This window comes from Phyllobates terribilis, unplaced genomic scaffold (assembly GCF_046119375.1).
Source record: "Phyllobates terribilis strain yellow unplaced genomic scaffold, ASM4611937v1 Scaffold_11__3_contigs__length_659146591, whole genome shotgun sequence".
NCBI lineage: Eukaryota > Metazoa > Chordata > Amphibia > Anura > Dendrobatidae > Phyllobates > Phyllobates terribilis.
Window position 1 is genome coordinate 402,826,616 of NW_027362771.1, and position 23,766 is coordinate 402,850,381.

The window sequence follows — 23,766 nt, forward strand, 5'->3', positions numbered from 1 at the left end:
AGGAAGCAGCAGAGTCACAAGGAGTCAGGGGCTGGCAGCTAAAGAGCTCGCCCTGACTAAGAAGATTCTTTACCGGACCCGGAGTCCGAGGCTGTGGGGACTAACTTCTACCCAGCAGCAGAATCCGTCAGGCAGGGGATTTCAGGTCCCCTGGCCCAGAAGCCCGAAGGCCCGGTCACACGCGTGGGACCAGCACCGCCATCGTGGAGCGGAAGCCACTAGAAGGCCCCGAGTCACCGGCCATACGGGTGAGCACCACACGGTACACTCAGGGACGTGGGCTACTTACATCAGCTTCTAGCAAGGTAGCCAGAAGAGTACAGTCAGCTTGGGAGGCCTACAACTACGCCTGGCCAGGGGAGATCCCATCTGCTCAAGGACTGACCAGGCCCCGTTCGCTAGCAAGTACTCCGGGAGGGTCTATCGTTGTTACCAGTAAAGACCCTGAACGCTACCATACCGTCTCTGAGTGGTTCCTGCTACCCCCATCATCCACGTCGGCTGCCCTGAGGCCATACCCCTCCCGTTGGGGGTTATACTATCACGCTGCACCATCCTTCCACCGGCCTCAGCGTTCTGCCCTGCAGCAGCAGCCCCCTGGCTGCTTTCAACGGGTGGCGTAGTCATCAACCATTTTCTACCGCTAACAGACTGCCGTCCAGTTTGACTCCCTGGGCACGGACCGGGTCACCGCCACGAGACTACAACCCTAAACAGATCCGGCTCCGGGTAAGCTCCCGCGTGCGCAACGCAGCGCGACACAGGCCCAGGGGCGCGTCAGAAGACTCATCAGATGAGGGAGACCTTGATCACATTTCTGTTGTGCGAGGTTGGGGGGAGAGGACAGAGGAAGGAAGCATGATTGTTACCTCGCCACCAACACAACAGGGACTTGGTGCTCCTGGATGCGCAACACACATGAGTGCCTTCTTGCTGCACTACCTGCAACATGACCCTCGAATTGTGAGAATTAGAAATAATCCTGACTACTGGGTTGCCACACTGTTAGATCCCCGGTACAAAAGTAAATTTGCAGAAATTATTCCTGCCATAGAAAGGGATGCACGCATGCAGGAGTATCAGCAGAGACTGTTGCAGAATCTTACATGTGCTTTTCCACAAAATACCAGTGGTGCACGTAGTGAATCTCACAGTTCCAACTTGCCAACCGTGGGACCGTCAAGTGTTCAGCACTCAAACCGTGACAGAACCACAGTATCTGCTGGTAACATCAATTTTGCGGAATCATTTCACCATCTTTTTAGCCCATCCTTTGCAAGGCCACAGGAGACAAGAAGTCTGACACATAGTCAACGCCTAGAGACGATGGTACAGGAGTATCTCCAAGTAAACATTGAAGCCACGACTGTGTCACTGGACCCTTGCTCTTTTTGGGCTTCCAATCTGGATAAATGGCCGGAGCTAGCCACTTACGCCTTGGAGATCTTGTCATGCCCCGCAGCCAGCGTTCTGTCTGAACGTGTGTTCAGCGCTGCTGGTGGTGTGCTGACAGATAAGCGCACGCGGCTCTCCACTGATAATGTAGACAGACTCACGTTCATAAAGATGAACAAATCATGGATCTGAAACGACTTTTCTACCCCTGTGTCATCCTGGGGAGAGTAAAAGCTTGATGATTGGTTAAAATCACCCTACCAACCGTTTTAAGCTTTCAAATTACTAATCATGTTTATCTGTATCTTGACTGGAAAATAATTTGGGCTTTGTAGCAGTGTGCAGCACTGATCCTATTAGGCCATCTATACTAAAGCTTCACCAGATTTAAAATTAAAAATAATTTTTAGCTGCATCTAGCCCGGAAAATAATTTTGGGGCTCCGAGATGCGCAAGGCACATAAGTGCCTTCTTGCTGCACTACCTGCAGCATGACCCTCATATTGTCAGAATTCGAAGTAATCATGACTACTGGGTTGCCACACTCTTAGATCCCCCAAACTTTTCGATCAACCTTTTCATTTTAATAAAGACCAAAAAAATGGTCATTTATGAAATTATAAGCATTAGCAGGTTGTTAGAAACTGAAATCAAACAGTTTTCAACTCAAAACTTTATTCTAGGTGATGTTACATTTTCACATAGGACCCCTTGTTCGAAAGGAGCTTCTGAACTCTCTCGTCCATTGAATTTTTCAGGTTTTGGATGGTTTCTGCTTCAATTGTTTTGCATGAGGACAGAATACCCTCCCAGAGCTGTTGCTTAGATGTGAACTGCCTCCCGCCATCATAGACACTCCTTTTAATGATGCTCCAAAGGTTCTGAATGGGGTAGAGGTCAGGGGAGCATGGGGGTCACACCATAAGTTTGTCCCCTTTTATGCCCATATCAGCCAGAGATGCAGATGTTTTATGTGCAGCATGAGATGGTGCATTATCATGCAGAAAAATGATCTTGCTGTGAAATACACGGTTCTTCTTCTTGAACCATGGCAGGAAGTGCTGTTTGAGAAAATCCACATACATTATGGAGTTCATCTTTAGCGCCTTCAGGGATCTTAAAGGGGCCGACAATCTCTCTCCCCATGATTCCAGCCCAAAACATTACTCCACCTCCTCCTTGTTGGCGCTGTAGCCGTGTTTGCGTGGGGTGTCCATCAACCAGCCATCCTCCACTCCATCCATCTGGACCATCGAGCGCTGCACGGCACTCATCCGTGAACAAAACAGTTTTGAAATCAGTCTTCATGTAATGTTTGGCCCACTGGAGCCGTTTCTGCTTGTGTGAAGTGGATAGAGGAGGTCGACAGGATGGCGCATGCACAGCTGCAAACCTCTGAAGGACCCTGCATCTTGTTGTTCGGGGGACGTTGGAGGCACAAGCAGCTTCAAAAACTTGTCTGCTGCTATGACAAGGCTTTTTTGCCGCTGCTCTTTCAACCTGACGTAATTGCCTGTAGGAAAGAGTCCTCAATTTGCCCTTATCAGCACGCACACGTGTGTACTGTGAATCAGCTACATACTTCTTGATTGCCAAGACACTTCATCCTGATCATCGCACAATGTTGATTGTAGTCATGCCTTGACCTAAACACTCCACAATTTGTTGCTTCTCAGCAGCCGACACATCCTTTTTCTTTCCCATTTTGGCAGAAAATGTAGGCTGCTTAATAATGTGAGAGAGCCTTCTTAAGTAGTCTTGCCTTTCATTGGACACACCTGCCAAACTAATTAGCACAGGTGTCTGCAATTGCTTACAGTGATATAAAGAGCCCTGACACACATCACCATCAATGAGTTTAACTGACAAACAAACAAATTCTTCCCTTATCACTCCTAAACACTTTTTGTATAATAATTTGGAACGCAGTGTACATGTGCTTTTCCACAAAACACCAGTGGTTCACGTAGTGAATCTTACAGTTCTAACTTGCCAACCGTGGTCTGTATGGAGTTGTTCAATAAAGGGCCCAAAATTAAGATAACATAGATGGGAGAGGTCTCTATGAATAGGAATTCCTAAGTATTTGATACCCTGTGAGGGCCAGGCAAAGGGAAAGTTGGACTGGATGGAATCCTATATGGATTTGGGGAGGGAGACATCGAGGGCCTCAGACTTCGCTGCATTGATTTTAAAATTTGACCATGTAACAAAGTGATCTATTTCAGCCATAACAGCATGGATGGATATATGTGATTGAGTGATATATACTAGGACATCATCAGCAAATAGAGAGCACTTGTACTCGGTGCCTCCCACCTCAATCCACCTAATATTGGGGTTATGGCGAATTGATGAGAGCAGGTGCTCCGTCACTAGGATGTATAAGAGAGGGGACAGAGGACATCACTGCCTTGTCCCATTGGTGATTGTGAAAGGTGATGAAAATGTTCTGACGCACCCCCTGGGCCTTGGGACACCCGGAGCCGGACCCTTTTTGGTGGATGCTGGTGGTTGTAGTCTTCGTGGCGGCGACCCAGTTCCGTGGCTCAGGGCGGTCAAACCAGTGGCGGAACTATTTATGTGGTTTTCATGTTTAAATGTCCGACTACGCCACCCGTGGATTGCGGTCAGAGTGAACCGCCGCTACAGGGCAGACCACTGAGGCTGGTGTTGTGGGTGCAGCAGAGCGTAGCATAACTCCCCACGGGAGGAGTATAGCCTCAGGCAGTGTATGCGGAGGATGGGGGTGATGGTGCAGGGCAGCAGCAGTAACGACACGGAGTCAGTGATGCAGTTCAGGGCCTTTACTAACAGTTCTTATTATCCAGACCACGTCTGCAGGTAACGGCTGCCCACGTCGTACTGTGCTCACCAGGTGAGGGGCTCAGACAACTCCCAGATAACTTTGGAGCACTTCACAGGACCCCCTTTGTGTGTCCTTTGTCTGGCCTTTCTTACCAACACTTCTGTCCGGCTGCCTCGGGCCTCCTCTTGGTAAACTTGGCGCCAGTTTCCCTGACCCTATGTGGTGCCTTCCTAGCGGGTGTAGCGAGGGGCTGCGCCACATAAAATGTCAGAGCCTCCGGTTTCTAGCTGAGGGTCGTTTCCTGCCTCCACTAGTTCGGGGACCGGTCTCCCCCTTTGGCCTGACCCCTCCACGCAGGTGGATTCGGGCGTGCGGTGGCGACTCGCCCGTCCGCACCCCTGGGATCCCTTCATTCCTCGTTCCTGGAGCCTTCTCCGCTCCTCTTCCTTCCTTCTCCCTCTTCCAGGCCTGGGCCTCTGTTACTAGGCCCGCCTCCGGAGCAGAGCTCATGCAGAGCACCTGCTCCCTGCCACTTCTGCTCAGACTTCTCTGCACTGAACTAAGATGGTGCCCACCTTTTATACTCCCTTCTCAATGCACCCAGGAACTGCTTCCTCCCTGCTCCTGCACTACAGGGTTCCCCTTCCTCAGTGTTCCCTCCCCCCACTCCAGCCAGGGACAGGGACTGTCGTGCCCATCTCAGGGGCATATTGGTCGCCCTGCCCCACGGCAATGTGGTGTAATGCATGCAGGTGTCGGGTCCTGATCCACACTCCATCCTTACCTGAGAGTGAGATATCACACCTCTGGGTGAGGTGCAATACGTCTTTAGCAACCGAGCCCTCAGGGTGCTACAGTTCCATTTATCTTCAGCCTAGGTGACGTATTGCGATACAGGGCCGTGATTTTGGCTATAAAAGGGTCCCCTAGACCCCTACCCCAAGCTTTTTAAGAGAATCATATATGGCGTGCCACGAGACTCTATGGAATGCTTTCTCAGCATCCAACGAGAGTATCTAATTACAAATTTTTAACTGCATCTAGCCCAGGAAATACTTTGTGCCTAGTAGCAGTGTCTGCTAGTAAGCGGATTATCCCGGCTGTTAAGCAAGCTGCACCACCTGTAGTTTAGACACTTAATTTTTTCAAAGGAAATGCTTCGGGACCATGGGATACTTAGTGAAGAGCATCAGGAGGCACCCCAAGGCATAGGGGCTGGGACTGGCAGTAGGATGCCTTGCGGTGGACAGCCGAGCTCGATCCTTATAAAAGCTTTTTAACTGCAGCAGCTTTAGTGGACGCTACTGGAGCTGGAATTACCGCGGCTGCTGGCATGAGACTTGCCCTCCAATAGATCCTTGTAAATGGATTTAAAGTGTATTCATTCAAATTAGAGAGACAATTTAAATTAAAAAGCTTAGAGCTGCCTCCACCACAGGGGGGCTCGCTCGACCCACCAGCGGACAGGCACCAGTATTGGGAGAGGGGGGCTGGCCGTCAGGGTTCACCGCGGCTCTGGCACAAACCCGGCGACACGGAGGTGGCACGGGCAGGAGCGGACTGGCCGTGTCGGCTTCTCACTTTTTGGATTTTAGAAGGGCATGACATGCCTATATCTGTGTCTCCCCCTCCTTTTACTCCTCCACCTCTTTTATTTTCGCATGACTATATGTACTTGTCACTTTTCCATGTGTTAGTTATGTCTTCTGAGCAGTTTGTCAGCTTTTGGACACCTTTGAAGGTGTTTTCTATGTGTTTCTATGTGTTTTTGTTTGCCTGCCATTGGTTTTAACGGTATTCGAAGGTGTTCGACGAACAGTTCGACGAACAGTTCGGCGAACACACGGGTGTTCGACGAACCGAACCGAACTCGAACACTACGGGGGTGGCTCAACACTAGTCTCCTATACTTGTAATGCCCATGCACTAAGCATATGGGCTGACAAACATTTACCCCTGGGGGGTATACATGAACATATTGTATAAAAAATTTTTTTTACAGGCATCATAAACACCCTTTAAAAAAATTATGTGGGTGTTGCATCACGGGCCACGGTCACTCTGGTGATATGGTGGTGGAGGATGAGGAGAAGGAGGAGGACAAGAGCAAATAGCCAAAATCAGGAAGCGCATACCCATGTGTGGGTGTGAAGAGGTGCATGTGAATACACTTCCCAAAAAAAAGACACTGGATTTGAGTTTATGTTACGCTGCTATCAATTGGTTGTGTTGAGAAGTCTGGCCCAATCCAGCCCTTGTTCATTTTTATAAGAGTCAGCCTGTCAGCATTTTCAGTTGACTGGCGGATGCGCTTATCAAATATAATTCCATCAGCGGCACAAAAAACCCACTCTGATAAAACGCTAGCGGCAGGGCAGGCCAGGACCTCCAAGGCGTAGAGAGCCAGTTCATTCCACGTGTCCAGCTTGGATACACAATAATTATAAGGCACAGAGAAATCATGGAGGATGTTGGTACGTTTGGCAAGGTACTCCCTCAGCATCTTCCCAAACTTTGCACTCCTTGTGAGAGTACCCCGCGCCTCAGGGCCTGTGCGATGGGAGGGGCTGAGAATACTCTCCGAGAACTTTGACAATGTTCCCCTGCCTCTGCTGGATTGGAGTTGTGTCTCTCGGCTGTACTCCTTGGTTGTCCAACAAACTGTGATCTCTGCCGCCAGAGTTTTCAGATGGGAATTTTTTTAACAGTTCCGCAACAAGGGCCTTCTAGCACTGCCCCATTTTTGTAGACCTGTCCGCCTCAGGAATAAAAGATATAAAGCTCTCCTTGTAGCATTGGTCTAGAAGTGTCACCAACCAGTAATAACTGTCACCCAAAATTTTGAGAATGCAAAGGTCACGGGAAAGGCAGCGTAACATAAACTCAGCATGGTGATGCTAATTATGGCATCATCGCCTTTCATCATCTTGGTGGAGTCCTCAAAGTTTTGGAGGATGGTACAGATGTCTGACATCCATGTCCACTCCTGAAGTCTTATGTGTGGAGTCTGAACTGAATGCCGATGGCCTTGTTGATGCTGATAGTCAACAACTGCCCTCTTCTGCTCACAAATCCTTCCCAACATCTGCAGTGTGGAGTTTCAATGAATGGGGACATCACACACCAGTCGGTGACCCGAAAGATGCAAACGCTGCTGAAGAACGGCAAGGGCGGCTGAAGCTGTAGCTGACTTTCTAAAACGGACACAAAGGTGGCATACTTTGACAAGAATATCTGGCTGCTCTGAGTAGCTTTTGACAAACCACTGAACCACGAGGTTAAACACATGGGCCAGGCATGGTACATGTGTGAGCTCGCCTCGCCTCAGAGCCGCCACCAGGTTCCGGCCATTGTCACACATGACCATGCCTGGCTGTAGGCTCAGGGGTGTCAGCCACAGATCTGCCTGCTCTTTCAGAGCTGTCCACAACTCTTCAGCGTTGTGCGGTGTGTCACCTAAGCATATTAGCTTCAGCACAGCCTGTTGCCGCTTGGCTGAGGCAGTGCTTCCAGCTTGTGTCTGATGTGGTAATGGAGATGGAGGCTGAAGAGGAGAAGGAGGCTGAGGAGGATGAGGTTCAGGAGCTGTAGACCATGGGGGCAACGCTGATTGACCTAGGGCCCGCAATCCTTGGCATTGGGAGGATGTGTTCTGTCCCAAGGTCCGACTGGGTCCCGGCTTCCACTATGCTAACCCAGTGTGCCGTCAGCAAGATGTTTCGTCCCTGCCCATAAGCACTTGTCCACGTGTCCGTGGTTAGGTGGACTTTCCCTGTATCTGCGTTGTTGAGGGCACTGCTAATATTGTGGGACACATGCTTGTGTAATGCAGGGACGGCACACAGGGAGAAATAGTGGCTGCTGGGGACTGAGTACAAACCTGCCATCTGGTTGCGGAAAGCGTCCGTCTCTACAAGCCTAAAAGGCAACATTTCGAGCGCAAACAGTCGCAAAATGTAGGAATTTAGTAGTGTGGCCTGTGGGGCGTCGGCTGCTTATTTGCGCTTGCGTTCCAAGGACTGGGGTATGGACAACTGAACACTGCACTGGGACAAGGACGTGCTTGCTGATGGTGCTAGTTGAGAGTGTGCAATGACAGGTGCACGGCAGGAGGCATCTTCGCATGTAGTGGTGTCACCCGCAGACACTGTTCCCGGACCCTGGGGTTCGGCCCACAAAGTTGGGTGCTTTGCTGCCATGTGCCTGATCATGCTGGTGGTGGTCAGGCTGGCAGTTTTGCTACCCCTGCTGATGCTGGCCTGGCAGGTGGTGCAAATAGCCTTTTTGGGATTATAGGCAGAGTCTTTAAAAAACAACCTGACTCGGGAAGACCTAACAGTTGTACTGGCAACTTCCGTCGTGTTGGTGTTACGGGGAACGGTTGCCCGCCTTCTGTCTGTGGCCACCACACTGCTTCTTCCTGCCTTTTGGGGTGCTCTGCCTCCCTCCTTCTGTGTGCTGCTGTGCTCGCTCTGCATGTCATATCATCCACCACCTCGTCTTCCAATTCCGCATCCTAGTCCTCCTCCTGGCTTTCTGGTAATTGTGTCTCATCTTCGTCCACCTCTTGTGACACTTTCCCACTGTCGCCTTCATATGACCATGGATGCTCAAATATTTGGGCATCGCTACATGCAATCACCTCTTGCCCAGCTTCAAGTGGACCAGGCGAGAGGCCTGAATCTACACTGTGTGCAGAATTATTAGACAAGTTGTATTTTAGTGGATTATTTTTATTATTGATCAACAACTATGTTCTCAATGAACCCAAAAGACTCATAAATATCCAAGCTTAATATTTTTGGAAGTTGAAGTGGTTTTTTTTTAGATTTGCCTATTTTAGGAGGATATCTGTTTGTGCAGGTAACTAACTATTACTGTGCTAAATTATTAGGCAGCTTAATAAAAACCAAATATAATCCCATCTCACTTGTTTATTTTCACCAGGTAAACCAATATCAGTGCACAAAATTCAGAAATAAACATTTCTGACATGCAAAAACAAAAACCAAAAAATTAGTGATCAATACAGCCACCTTTCTTTATGATGACACTCAACAGCCTTACATCCATAGATTCTGTCAGTTGCTTGATCTGTTTTCGATCAACATTGCGTGCAGCAGCCACCAGAGCCTCCAAGACACTGTTCTGAGAGGTGTACTGTTTTCCCTCCCTGTAGATCTCACATTTTATGATGGACCACAGGTTCTCTATGTGGTTCAGATCAGGTGAAAAAGGGGGTCATGTCATTATTTTTTCTTCCTTTAGACCTTTACTGGCCAGCCACCCTGTGGAGTAGTTGGATGCATGTGATGGAGCATTGTCCTGCATGAAAATCATGTTTTTCTTGAATGATACCGACTTCTTCCTGTACTACTGCTTGAAGAAGTTGTCTTCCAGAAACTGGCAGTAGGTCTGGGAGTTGAGCTTCACTCCATCCTCAACCCAAAAAGGTCCCACAAGTTCATCTTTGATGATACCAGCCCATACCAGTACCCCACCTCCACCTTGCTGGCGTCTGAGTCGGAGTGGAGCTCTCTGCCCTTTACTGATCCAGCCTCTGGCCCATCCATCTGGCCCATCAAGAGTCACTCTCATTTCATCAGTCCATAAAACCTTTGAAAAATCAGTCTTAAGATATTTCTTGGCCCATTCTTGACATTTTATTTTATGTTTCTTGTTCAAAGGTGGTCATTTTTCAGCCTTCCTTACCTTGGCCATGTCCCTGAATATTGCACACCTTGTGCTTTTTGATACTCCAGTAACGTTGCAGCTCTGAAATATGGCAAAAATGGTGGCAAATGTCATCTTGGCAGCCTCACGCTTGATTTTCCTCAATTCATGGGCAGTTATTTTGCGCCTTTTTTGGCCAACACCCTTCTTGCGACCCTGTTGGCTATTTGCCATGAAACGATTGATTGTTTGGTGATCACGCTTCAAAAGTTTGGAAATTTCAAGACTGCTGCATCCCTCTGCAAGACATCTCACAATTTTGGACTTTTCAGAGCCGGTCAAATCTCTCTTCTGACCCATTTTGCCAAAGGAAAGGAAGTTGCCTAATAATTAAGCACACCTTATATAGGGTGTTGATGTCATTAGTCAACACCCCTCCTCATTACAGAGATGCACATCACCAGATTTACTTAATTGGTAGTTGGCTCTCAAGCCTATGCAGTTTGGAGTAGGACAACATGTATAAAAAGCATCATGTGATCAAAATACTCATTTGCCTAATAATTCGGCACACAGTGTATAAATGGAGAAGTGAACATCTCTTCAGAGTGTTCAAGTGTGGGATCAATTGTCTCTGGGCACTCGGCATGGTGAGAGGAAGGAGGATCAGGGTGAGGAATATGCGGTCTAGACTCACGGCTACTGAGACTTGACCGTGTGGAAGACAGGGTGGTGGTGGTGGCTAAGTGACTGGAAGCATTATCTGCTATCCAACCAATAACCTTTTCACACTGCTCTGTGTTCAATTGTGGTGTTCTGTGGTCCCCTATTAATTGGGGCAGGAAGATCGAGCGATAAGATTTGGATGTTTGTTGTGGCACAATTTCAGTTTGCCCTCGGCCTCGGCCTCTGCATGCACCATCACCATCATGTCCAGTTCCCCGATCCTTGAAACGTGCCTTGCCCATTTTAAATGGGGACAATATCTTCCAAGCTCACTACAAATCGCTGAATTTGGAGTGAACTTATATGTGATCCGTGTGATGGACAAACCACAGTTTTAAATAGTTGGCCTGTAGGTAACTATTTTTAACAGCAAACTGGTGTCAATAATTTCACTGACACACTGAAACAAAATTGTAATGGAGGCCAGAAATGGCAGAATTTTCAGCACAATTATATGTGATCCGTGTGATGGACAAACCACAGTTTTAAATAGCTGGCCGGTAGGTAACTATTTTTAACAGCGCCGCCCTTGTGTCAATCAGTTCACTGAAACACTGCAAAAAAATTGAAATGGAGGCCAGAAATGGCAATATTTTCAGTGCAATCATTTATGATCCGTGTGACAGACAAACCACAGTTTAAACATCTGGCCTGTAGGTAACTATTTTAACAGCGCCGACCTCGTGTCAATCAGTTCACAGACACAATGCAACAAAATTTAAATGGAGGCCGGAAATGGCAATATTTTCAGCGTGATTATATATGATCCGTGTGACGGACAAACCACAGTTTTAAATAGCTGGCCTGTAGGTAACTATTTTTAACACCAAACTGGTGTCAATGGCTTCACTGACACACTGCAACAAAATTTCAATGGAGGCCAGAAATGGAGATATTTTCAGCGTAATTATATGTTATCCGTGTGATGGACAAGCACAGTTTTAAATAGGTGGATTTTTAGCGCTGTAATATGGAAAGGACCTGGCTGTATTCTGCAGTGCCAACAAGCAAATGGCGAAGATAAACAGTGTTCTCTGGATTGCTTTTTAAGCAAATAATCAGGATTAAGATAAAAAAAAATTATTCCTGGCCCCTGATACCTGGGCCTATTTCTACAAATATCTGTAAGCACCAGCAGACAGAACTGGAATGGACCCCCTTGATATGAGCACTACAGTCTGCTATATTCCCTGCCTGCTTAGCACTGATATCTCTGCAGCTGGATTAGTCTTCAGAAAGACTGTTAGTTGAGATGGATATGTCTCTAATATAGTCTGATATACCTACACTAACTAGAAACAAGCAAATCTCTCCCTAGCTCAGCAGCAGCTCTCCTTACACTGTCTGATTCTTGAGTGACTATGACAAGCATGGCGGCACCAGGTCTGATATAGTCCTGTATTCTTACTGAATCCATAGGATGTGCCAATTCTGGCACTTAGCCTCACTCTTCCCACTGCCCTGTAGCGGTGGCAGTGGGGTAATAGGGTTGGAGTTGATGTCAGCTTATAATGCCAGCTAACATCAAGCCCAGGTTAGTAATGGAGGGGCATCTATAAGACACCCCCATTACTAACCCCATAGTGAAAGTTAAAAAAAACACAAACACCAAGAATAAAGTCCTTTAATTGAAATAAAGACACAATTCTTTAATGTTCTAAATTAAACTCTACTTACCGTCATGCCAATTCCAGCTGAAGCCAATGATCTTCTGCAATAAAAGTAAAATAATAAACCAACCTCATCCTTACCTTTCCATGGTTGCCAGGACGGCTTCAGCTCTGCTACATTGACATGACAGGCTGGATCGCAGCAGAATGCTGCCATCCAGCTTGCCATGCCGCAGACACTGAGAAGCTCCTCAGTGTCTGGCTGTGACGGCATCCATATGAGCTGAGTTCATGTCCAATGAATTCAGCTCACCTCATGCACGTCACTGACAGCGGCACCGCATGCTCAGGAGAATTCTCCCACGCTGTCAGTGACGTGCATGAGGTGAGCTGAGTTCATTGGACATGAACTCGGCTCATCTGGATGCCATCACAGCCAGACACTGAGGAACTTCACTGAGGAGCTTCTCAGTGTCTGAGGCATGGCAAGCTGGATGGCAGCGTTCTGCTGCGATCCAGCCTGTCATGTCAATGTAGCAGAGCTGAAGCCATCCTGGGAACCATGGAAAGGTAAGGATGAGGTTGGTTTATTATTTTACTTTTATTGCAGGAGATCGTTGGCTTCAGCTGGAATGGGCGTGACGGTAAGTAGAGTTTAATTTAGAACATTAAAGAATTGTGTCTTTATTTCAATTATAGGACTTTATTCTGGGTGTTTGTGTTTTTTTTTTAACTTTCACTATGGGGTTAGTAAAGGGGGTGTCTTATAGACGCCTCTCCATTACTAACCTGGGCTTGATGTCAGCTGGCATTATAAGCTGACATCAACCCCAACCCTATTACCCCACTGCCACCGCTACAGGGCAGTGGGAAGAGCGAGGCTAAGTGCCAGAATTGGCGCATCCTATGGATACGCCATTTCTGGGGTGGCTGACGGCTGGTGTTTCTAGCCTGGGAGGGGGCCAATATTCATGGCACCCTTCCTGGGCTATTAATATCAGCCCCCAGCTGTCTGCCTAGCCTTTGCTAGCTATTAAAATAGGGGGGACCCCACGTCATTTTTTTTGGGGTCCCTCATTTTAATAGCTGGAAAAGGCTAGGTATTCAGCTGGGGGCTGATATTAGTAGCCTGGGAAGCTCCGTGGATATTACCCCCTTCCCAGGCTTCATACATCTGCCCCAGCCGTCTGCTCAACCTCTGTTAGAGACTAAAATTACGGTGAACCCTACGCCAATTTTTTTTTTTTAATAAAACTAAATGACAAGTACAGTAATCAACACTGTCACTGTACTTATTACATATGTGACTGACATGTTTCTATGTATCTAATCTATGTGTGATGCTCTATTCTTTCTGTTCTAAATTGTCGGGTACCGGTGTATACCGCTGATGAATTGCCGGCTTTTCATGTTTCACTGTGAGCACTGTTCCCATTGATTTGGGCAATCATTGTAATGCCACAACCGCCATGGCTGTGACATTACAGTGAGTGGCAGACAATCCCTGCATGATTGGTGCTCTAAATTGCGCCAAACATGCAGGACGGGGACCCGAGCTCCCGCCCGAGCATCGCGCAAGTACTCGGTGAGCTCCGAGCATCTCAAGTACTGAGATGCTCGGGCGAGTACTGAGCAGTGGCGAACATGCTCGCTCATCACTAGTCATCATTAGTGCTGAGTGCAAGTGCTCACTACTTGAGTTTGCTTTGGGTGCTCGGGTATGCACTGAGTAATTTGGGTTCTCGAGTGAAATGCTTGAGTCCCTGCCCCACATGTTTCACAGCTGTTAGACACCCCAAAAGCAAAACATGCAAAGATTGCCTGTGTATGGCAGGCAATCCCCGAATTTTTTTTTTTACTGCATAACATTAGTCATCATATCGTCATCATAGCTAACAGTCCTTCTAAGGACTAATCCAGCTGCATATTTTCAGTGGTAAAGGTGACAGCAGGTGTTAGACAGGCAGGCAGTGTATGTGGCAGACTGCAGTGCATGATAAAGCACAAGAGGGTCCATTGAACGTTATGTCCGCTGCTGCTGATCTGACATATATTTGTAGGCATGACCCCATATATCAGGGGCCAGGGCCAATTTTTTTATCTTAATCTTGATTATTTGCTTAAAAAGCAATCCAGAGTACACATTTTTTCTGCTCCATTTGCTTTTTATCACTGCAGAGTACAGCCAGGTCTTTTCCATATTACAGCGATAAAAATCCAGAAATTTGAACTGAACTTGGAATATATTGGCTTACATTTTAGTTTTGATGCAGTGTGTCGGTCAAGCTATTCACACTAAGTCTCTGAGGAGAATAGTATTACTAAACTACAGGCCTGCTATTTAATACTGTGGTTTTCTGTCAGACGTATCTCACATATAACAGCGTTCCAAAATCAGCCATTTCTGCCTTCCATTTTGCTGCAGTGTGTCGGTCAAGCTATGTACAATAGGTCTTTGTGAAAAATAGTATTAGTAAACTACAGGCCTGCTATTTAAAACCGTGGCCCTCTGTCAGACGTATCTCATATATAACTGTGTTCCAAAATCCGCCATTTCTGCCTTCCGTTTCATTGTAGTGTGTCGGTCAAGCTATTCACACTAGGTCTCTGTGAAGAATAGCATTAGTAAAAAAAAAGGCCTGCTATTTAAAACCATGGTTTTCTGTCAGACGTTTCTCATATATAACTGTTTTCCAAAATCAGCCATTTCTGCCTTTCATTTCGTTGCAGTGTGTCGGTCAAGCTATTCACACTAGGTCTCTGTGAAGAATAGTATTAGTAAATTACACGCCTGCTATTTAAAACTGTGGTTCTCTGTCAGATGTATCTCATATATAACTGTGTTCCAAAGTCAGCCATTTCTGCCTTCCATTTCGTTGCAGTGTGTCGGTCAAGCTATTCACACTAGGTCTCTGTGAAGAATAGTATTAGTAAAAAAAAAGGCTTGCTATTTAAAACTGTGGTTCTCTGTCAGACGTATCTCATATATAACTGTGTTCCAAAATCAGCCATTTCTGCCTTCCATTTCATTGCAGTGTGTCGGTCAAGCTATTTACACTAGGTCTCTGTGAAGAATAGTATTAGCAAATTACAGGCCTGCTATTTAAAACCGTGGTTCTCTGTCAGATGTATCACATATAACTGTGGTTCAAATCGAGCCATTTGTAGTGAACGTGGAAAATATTGTCCTCTATTTATAGATTGTAGCAGTGTGTCAGTGTACACCATTTTACAGCTCCATTTGCTTGTTCGCAGAATACAGCCATATTTTTTTAGTTTTAAGCTAAGTGCCCGCGATCCAGAAATGCTGCAGATTTTTTCCGCATCACCCTGGCAGGAAAAATGCATGCGGATTTTACATGCGTTTTTCCTGCCAGGTAGAAGCATTTGTAAAGCGTTTTTGTATGCATTTCTGCATGCGGGTTATCAAGCGCTTTTCCAAGCGATTTTAGCCTCACTTGGAAAAGTGCTTGACAACTTGGTCACACTATATAAATCCATGCAACCGGCATGGATTTATATAGTGTGACCAAGTTAATAGTTGAAAAAAAGAATAAAAATGGTAAAAAATAAAAAAAACACATTATACTCATACTCACCTTCTAATGGCCCCCGGTCTCTTCTCCGGTGTGTCTGGTCTCTTGTACGGCTCGCGGTGGTCTAAAAGGACCTTTTATGATGTCATTTAGTCATGTGACAGGTAATCCGAAATTAATATTGAAATATTCGCTCGTCTCTAATCAGAAACACCCTTAAAAACTGATGTGGGTGTTGCATTACGGTCTCCCTGGTGATATGGTGGTGGAGGATGAGGAGAAGGAGGAGGGCGACATAAAATAGAACAATTCCTCAAGGGTATACCCATGTTTGGATGTGAAGGGATGCACGTGAATTGACCCCCCAAAAAATAACCACTGGATTTGAGTTTGTTTGATGTTATCAACTGGTAGTGTTGAGAAGTCTGGCCCAATCCAGCCCTTGTTCATTTTAATAAGAGTCAGCCTGTCAGTATTTTCAGTTGACAGGCAGATGCGCCTATCAGTTTTATCAGATATAAACCGCCGGCACTAAAAACCATATCTCACAAAACGCTAGCGGCCAGGACCTCCAAGGCGTAGAAAGTAGTTCATGCCACGTGTCCAGCTTGCATCTTCCAAAACTTTTCCCTTCTTGTCAGTGTACCCCATGTATCAGGGCCTGGGCGCTGGGAGGGTCTCAGAAAACTGTCCCAGACCTTTGACAGCTTTCTCCTGCCTCTGCCACATCTGGTTTGTGTCTCCCTCGGTTGTACTCCTTGGTTGTCCAATGAACTGTCTGACTTTGACCTATGCCGCAAGCGTTGTCAGGTGGGAAAATTTTTTTTTGTTATAATTCTTCAACAAGAGCCTGAACTTAATATCTCCAAAAATAAACTCCTTTGGTTTCCTACTTCTACAAACCTACCTATACCTGACTTTGCAATTTTCTTTAGGTGGTGCCACCATAACTTTCACTTGACATGCCTGCTATCTTGGAGTCATATTTGACACAATTTTCCTTTATTCAACATGGAAAATCACTCATTCGCTCATGTCACCTGCACCTTAAAAACACTGACATTAATTATGGCGTCATCGCCACTCATCATCTTGGTGGAGTCCTCAAAGTTTTGGAGGAGGGCACAGATGTCAGACATCCATGCCCACTCATCAGCCCTTATGTGCGGAGGCTGACCTGAATGCCGATGGACGTGTTGAAGCTGGTACTCAACAACTGCTCTCTGCTGAACTGGAAACTGCAAATGCTGCTGCAGCCCAGCCAGGGCGACGGAAGCTGTACCTGACTTTCTAAAATGGGTACACACGTGGCGTACTTTTACAAGCCACTCTGGCAGATTCGTGTAGATTTTGAGAAACTGGAGAACCACTAAGTTGAGAATATGGGCCAGGCATGGTATATGTGCGAGCTTGCCTAGCTTAACAGCTGCCACCAGGTTCTCTGATACCGCTTTCAACAACTCTGCAACGGTGTGCGGTTTGTCGCCTAAGCATACATTCCTGTTTATTGTTATTGGCACACACGAAGTTTAAGTAAATAATCTGGAATATGTCATAAAAAAATTTATTAAGTGATGGAGATGGAGGCTGAAGAGGAGGAGAAGGAGGTGGTGCAGGAGCTGTAGAATGTAGGGGCAACTCTGATTGACCCAGGGCCCCCAATCCTCTGCGTCGGGAGGACGTGTTCTATCTCAGGTTCCCACTGGGTCCTGGCTTTCACAATATAAACCCAGTGGAATGCGTCAGCGAGATGAACTGTCCCTGGCCACATTCACTTGTCCACGTGTTTGTGGTTAGGCGGTCCTTCCCACTTAAGTGCACTGGGGAGGGCACGGGTAATGTTCTGGAATCCACGCACGTGGAAAGCGGAGACGATACCGGGAGAAATAGTGGTGGCTGGGGACTGAGTATGGACACCCGGCGACCGCCATGAGGTTGTGGAAAGCTTCATCATCATCACAACCTGAAAGGTTTGCGCTATGAACTTTACTGAAGCAGAAGCCAGGGTCCACCGGAGGATTCTACTGTTCGCATGTGGCCGAGAAGCCGGCTAAGAAAGGTGTGTGGGAAGGTGCCCGGACACTCTATGGCTGTTTTTCTACTGTGGAGTGGCTCCGTACCATCCCTGGCCACAATCACCTGTCCACATGTTTGTGGTAAGGTGGTCCTTCCCAGTAAATGTACTGCAGAGGGCACGGGTAATGTTCTGGGACCCGCGCTTGTGGAAAGCGGATATGATACCGGGAGAAATAGTGGCTGCTGGGGACCGAGTATGGACACCCGGCCGCCGCCATGAGGTTGTGGAAAGCCCCCGCCTCCACGAGCCTAAAAGGTAACATTTCAAGTGAAAGCAGTCCAGAAATCTGGCAGTTTAGTATTGCGGCCTGTGGGTGGGTGGGTGTTTGGCATCATACTTGCGCTTGCATTAAAAGTGACAGAAAACTATGGAGATGTTGGCCTCATCATCATCACAACCTGAAATGTTTTCTCTATGAACTCTACCAAAGCAGAAGCCAGGGCCCACTGGAGGATTCTCCGGTTCTCTGGTGGGCATGTCCAACCCTGCCGAGAAGAAGCCCTGGCTGTTAGAACTCTCCTGTTAGTTTTTTTTTAGTTTGCTGGTCACATGACCATTTTTGCCTATTTAATCCGGCTCCGCCCTCCTGGCCTTGCTGGACTTCATTGTATTTACTACTCTTGAGCTAGCTTGGTGCTCTGTTGCTGTTCTCTGTTAGTTTTGCTAGGTCTTCTGACATCTATGCTTTTTGTTGTGTGTTTGTCTTTGACTGCTACTATTTCTGCTAGGAGGTGTCCAACTTATCCCAGTCCCTAGTTCTTGTAGGGATCCCTCCCTCACTTCTTTAGGTCTTTGTACAGACTAGCCGAGGACTTTAGCGGGTCTGATCGCAGGATCAGGTTCCCCGTTACATCGTAGGGATCTAGTTTAGTTCTATTGTAGGGACAGATCTCCTGTCTTTCCTTAGTCCCTGTAGCAGATCAAAACAGTAAGTCCAGCCCTAAAAGAAAAAAAAAAAAAAAAAAATTTCTCTAAGGAAAGACCTCCAGTTTTCCATCATGGTCTCGGTTCAAGATTTGGCTCAACGCTTGCAGGGACTCTCTCTGGAGGTGGCCAAGCTCCAACAACACGTGAGTAGCTGTTCTGGAGCACAAGATTTTTTTTCTTTTAAAAATGCTTGTTTATTGTATTTTCGTTTGAGACCCGGATCCTCTGGTGATGAATCACAGCGCATAGGGTTCATAATGTCACATTTGCGCAAAGATCCTCAGGGATGGGCCTTCTCTCTCCAACCTAGTCATCCGTGCTTTAGATCAGTGGATAGTTTTTTTTCTGCTTTGGGTTTGTTGTACGATGATCCTGATCATGTCTCATCTGCTGAGTCTGAATTGAGACGTTTGAGGCAGGGATCAGGTAATGTGGAAAAATATTGTTCTCACTTCCGTCGGTGGTCTGCCCAGGTGGGGTGGAACGATTCAGCTTTGAAAAGCTTGTTTCTTGCAGGGCTAGGTGAAAGGGTTAAGGATTTACTGATTGCTTATCCCACACCTGGAAACTTGCAGGAGGCAATGCAATTAGCTATACGGGTGGACAGGAGACTGCATGCAAGGGTTAATGAGAGCAAATCCTCTGCTATGTCAGCTCCGAGTCCTGAGAGGGTCTGTGCTGACAATGGAGAGCCGATGGAGATTGGGGCGATGGCACCCCGCTCTCAGGAAAAAGACCGCAGGCTTTCTGAAGGCTTGTGCTTCTATTGCGGAAATTCTGGTCATTTTATTAAGAACTGTGTGCTTCGTATGAAGAAAGAAAAAAAAATGGTCAGTCATGCACGTATTGCCTGTTTAAATTCTAAGGGAGTATTCCTATCTGCTACTACCGCTGCTCAGGATGAATTAATTGAATTTCGGGTATTTGTGGATTGTGGTTCTACTCTGAATGTGATTGATGGGGGATTCTTGGAAAAACATAGATTAGAACCTAAAACTTTGTCATCCCCTATTGCTGTGGTTTCTGTTGATGGCTCTCCCTTGAAGAGTGTTACTCATAAGGTCTGTGAATTTCCCCTCACTATTAATGGTATTCATCAAGAGAATTTGGATTTGGTGGTACTGGATAATTTGCCTTCTCCAGTAATATTGGGGTTACCCTGGTTAAAATTGCACAATCCTGTACTGGATTGGTCTACCAATGAAATTAAGTCCTGGATCCCTAAGTGTTATGACAAGTGTTGTAACGGACGTATTGCTGCGGTGGAAAAAGGGGAATTACCTGTACCTATTCAGGATTTTTGGAGAGTTTTTTCTGAGGAGGAGTCACAAATATTGCCTCCCCATAGAGACTATGATTGTACCATTGAATTTGTCCCTGGAGCGACTCTTCCTAAAAGTCGTTTATTTAATCTTACTATTCCTGAGAGAAAGGCTTTGGAGGAATACATACAGACAAGCTTGGCCGCCGGTCACATTAGGCCTTCCAAGTCTCCTGTGGCTGTTGGATTTTTTTTTGTAAAAAAAAAAGATGGCGGTTTACGTCCTTGTCTGGACTTTCGTGAGATTAATAAAATTACTGTATGCAATCCTTACCCACTGCCATTGATTCCTGATTTATTTAACCAGTTAGTGGGGGCCAAGTGGTTCTCTAAAATTGATCTCCGGGGGGCATACAATTTGTTGCGCATGAAGGGGGGTGATGAATGGAAGACTGCTTTTAACACTCCTGTGGGTCATTTTGAGAATCTGGTGATGCCTTTTGGTCTTACCAATGCTCCAGCATTTTTTCAGAATCTTATTAATGACATCCTTAGACCTTTAATCGGCAAAAATGTGGTTGTGTATTTGGATGACATTCTGATTTATTCGCCTGATCTGGAGTCTCATTGGCGGAGCGTACGTGAGGTATTACAGTTATTAATGGACAATTCGCTTTTTGCTAAGCTGGAGAAATGTGAGTTCGCTGTACAGAGAATTAGTTTTTTGGGCTACATTATCTCCAGTGAAGGTTTTGAGATGGACCCGGTTAAAGTTCAAGCTGTGCAGGAATGGCCTAGGCCTATTGGTTTGAAATCGATACAGAGGTTTTTGGGTTTCGCCAATTATTACAGAAAATTCATAAAAAAAATTTCTATTATTGTCAAACCGCTGACCGATCGCACCAGGAAAGGTGCTAATGCGGTTCAGTGGACTTCTGAGGCCATTGAAGCTTTTGTGTTTCTAAAGGAGAGGTTCACCTCTGCTCCCATCCTTATGCAGCCTGATGTGACTAAGCCGTTTTTGGTTGAGGTAACATAGTAACATAGTTTGTAAAGCCGAATAAAGACTTGCGTCCATCAAGTTCGACCTGTTAGTTCTGTAATTGCTAAAGTTGATCCAGAGGAGGGCAAAAACCCCAAATAATTTGGCCAATCTTCACCTGAGGTAAAATTCCCTCCCGACTCTGAAACCAGCAGTCAGAATAAATCCCTGTATCAACCTACTATTTTATTTTATTTTTAAGTATATGCTGAAATCTGCCTGGTATCTAGAAATGCATCCAGTCCCCGCTTGAACTGGTGTAGTGAATCCGACATTACCGTCTCCTCACTCAGTGAATTCCATATTCTCACTGCTCTTACCGTAAAGAACCCCTTCCTATGCTGGTGCTGAAACCTTTTCTCTTCCAGTCTTAGTGAGTGCCCTCTTGTTACCGTAATATCCCTCCTTTTGAACAAATCCCGGGCAAGATCTCTATACTATCCCCTAACATATTTGTACACATTTATTATGTCCCCCCTCAACCTTCTCTTTTCCAGGCTGAATAGTTCTAGTTTTGCCAACCTCTCTGGGTATTGCAGTCCCTCCATTCCCTTTATTAATTTTGTTGCCCTCCTTTGTACCTTTTCAAGCTCATTTATATCCTTTCTATATATTGGGGCCCATAACTGAGCACAGTATTCCAAGTGTGGTCTGACCAGTGCTTTGTACAGTGGAAGAACAATGTTCTCATCCTTTGCAGCTATACCTCTTCTGATACATCCCATTACCCTGTTTGCCCTTACAGCAGCGGCCTGACTTTGGGCACTCCAATTTAGTTTGCTATCAATCAAGATGCCCAAGTCCTTCTCCATCTCTGAATTCCCCAATGATTTCCCATTCAGTGAGTACTGGTGACTTCCATTTTTCCTTCCCATATGTATGACCTTACATTTCTCCTCGTTAAACCTCATTTGCCATTTAATGCTCCACCTACCCAGCTTATCCAAATCCCTCTGTAGGTCTGCACTGTCCTCTTTTGTATTAATTGTTTTACATAACTTTGTGTCATCTGCAAATATTGATATTTTACTATTTATCCCGTTGACTATGTCGTTAATAAAGATATTAAATAACATTGGGCCTAGTACAGACCCCTGTGGTACCCCACTAGTGACGCTTACCCAATCTGAGTATATTCCATTTATAACCACCCTCTGCCTTCTATCCTTTAGCCAGTTAGCTACCCACTTGCAGACATTTTCCCCCAGCCCCATCATTCTCATTTTGTATACCAACCTATTATGTGGCACGCTATCGAACTCTTTTGAGAAGTCGAGATACATGACATCCACTGGTTCCCCCTGATCTACTCGAGAGCTAACCTCCTCGTAGAAGTCAATCAGGTTTGTTTGGCAGGAGCGATTCCTCATGAATCCATGTTGGTTCGGGATTAAAAGATTATTAGCATCAAGATGCTCCGTAATTGCCTCTTTAATGAAGCTTTCAAAAATTTTGCCCACAACGGACGTCAGACTCACAGGCCGATAGTTTCCGGCGTCACTTTTGCTCCCTTTTTGAATATTGGCACTACATTCGCCTGTCGCCAATCAAGTGGCACAGACCCAGTCTCAACAGAGTCCTTAAATATAAGATATAACGGTCTGTCTATCACATTACTTAGTTCCCTTAGTACCCGTGGGTGTATGCCATCAGGTCCTGGTGATTTGTTTATTTTAATGTTACTGAGGCGTTTCTGTACCCCAGCTTGGGTTAGATTTGTCATACTTAGTGTAGGATTAAGTTTGTCACTTCTCATTTCTCCTGTTAGTTCGATTTCCTTTGTGAAAGTTGTCGAAAAAAAATTATTTAATAGATTAGCTTTATCCTCATCTTTCTCTATGATTTTGCCTTCCTCACTTTTTCTCGGTCCAATATTATCCGATTTAATCCTTTTACTATTTATATACGTAAAGAACAGTTTGGGATTTGATCTACTTTCCCTAGCAATACATCTCTCTGTTTCCTCCTTCGCTATTTTTATTTGTTTTTTACAGGTTCTCGTTTTTTCCTTGTAACACATTAGTGCCTCCTTACTGTTTTCCTGTTTTAATCTCTTGAATGCCTCTTTTTTGCCATTTAACGCCCCTTTTACGTTCTTGTTCAACCATATTGGTTTCCTCTTAATTCTGGCCCTTTTATTCCCATACGGTATATATCTCTCGCACTGAGTATTCAGAATTCTTTTGAAGGTTTCCCATTTACTATTCGTATTCCTTTGATTAAGAACTTTGTCCCAGTCAATAAGTTGAAGGCTTTCTTTCAGCTGATCAAACTTCGCCCTCCTAAAGTTTAATGTTTTTGTTGTTCCCTTATTGATAACCCTACTGAAGGGCATTTTGAAGTCGATAATATTATGATCGCTATTACCTAGGTGCCCCCCTATCTGTACCTCAGTTATTCTATCAGGCCTATTAGTCAATATTAAGTCCAACACGGCCTTCCCTCTCGTTGGTTCCTGCACTAGTTGGGAGAGATAATTATCCTTAATATTTGTCAACAACCTTTTTCCTTTCTGAGATCTACAGGTTTCTGTTTCCCAGTCAATATCCGGGTAGTTGAAATCCCCCATTACAATCACTTCATTATGTTTTGCTACTTTGTCTATTTGTCCTAATAGCAGATTCTCATTCTCCTCTGTTATATTGGGTGGCTTATAGCAGACCCCCAGTAATATTTTATTATTATTTTTAGTTCCATCTATCTCTACCCA